We start from the raw sequence: 963 nt of genomic DNA, 5'->3' as shown, positions 1-963 counted from the left end.
TTAAGACCCTTCCATCTATGGAGAGTATTTGATTCTACCATATCTGGGTCTTGAGAAGAAGATTTTTGAAATTTCAGTCAATTCAACCCTTTTTGGCCCCACCTATCAACCCCGGGGGGTCAGTCAGGGCTGATATGTCCATACTATCAAACTGCTACCTAATACTAATAATACTTACCTAAATTGAATTACTTCCAATGGAAATTAAACAAAGGTTGGTCCACATTGTGATTTCCCTATATAAACTATAGTTAAGTTTACCCCCTCCCCAGGGGAAAACGCGGGACCCCAGGGTCAAGAAATTCACAATTTTGGTAAAGCACATCAAGACCCTTCCATCTATGAAGAGTATTTGATACTACCATATCTGGGTCTTGAGAAGAAGATTTTTTGAAATTTCAGTCAATTCAACCCTTTTTGGCCCCACCCATCACCCCCGGGGGGGTCAGGCAGGGCTGATATGTGCATACTATCAAACTGCTTCCTAATACTGATAACACTTACCTAAATTGAATTACTTCCAATGGAAAATATTTACATTTGGTGTGGCAAAGCCCTTCTATATTACTACTAAAGTACTGCCAATAGCAGCTTCATCTTATGAGACAATAACTGAAGTTGGTCTTTGCACCTCCGAGCGACTTAACAGTGTCACTACCGAACTTATCGGTATCTTCTGCTTTGATCCCTAACACCAGCTGCCTGTCTCAAGTGTCTGTGAGATCAACAAACAATTTTACGCCTGGATTTTTCACCAATTCAACCTTCTCCGGTTGCACGATCAACATCAACAACATGCCGGACCGCAAATATAACTCTGACCTGATTACTGCGGGCTTCCGTTGAGTGCGTGCGCCGGATATAGGTCGCAATAAAATCGGAAAATGTTTTACGACACTTGATTAGTTACTTACAAAATGTCATTTGTTACTATTTATGAATCGAGAATATGATATATATATA

The 963-nt window shown here is 40.4% G+C and overlaps 1 long non-coding RNA gene across 1 annotated transcript in view; it reads right to left on the bottom strand.

The window, feature by feature from the left end:
- The window catches only part of LOC110455614, a 20,306-nt gene that overhangs the window by 15,952 nt on the left and 3,391 nt on the right, over positions 1-963 (bottom strand). The window lies entirely within an intron of this gene.

Source organism: Mizuhopecten yessoensis, unplaced genomic scaffold (genome assembly GCF_002113885.1).
Source record: "Mizuhopecten yessoensis strain PY_sf001 unplaced genomic scaffold, ASM211388v2 scaffold931, whole genome shotgun sequence".
Lineage (NCBI taxonomy): Eukaryota > Metazoa > Mollusca > Bivalvia > Pectinida > Pectinidae > Mizuhopecten > Mizuhopecten yessoensis.
The sequence above is the reverse complement of the archived record's forward strand: the minus strand, read 5'-3'. Positions and strand labels throughout refer to the sequence as shown.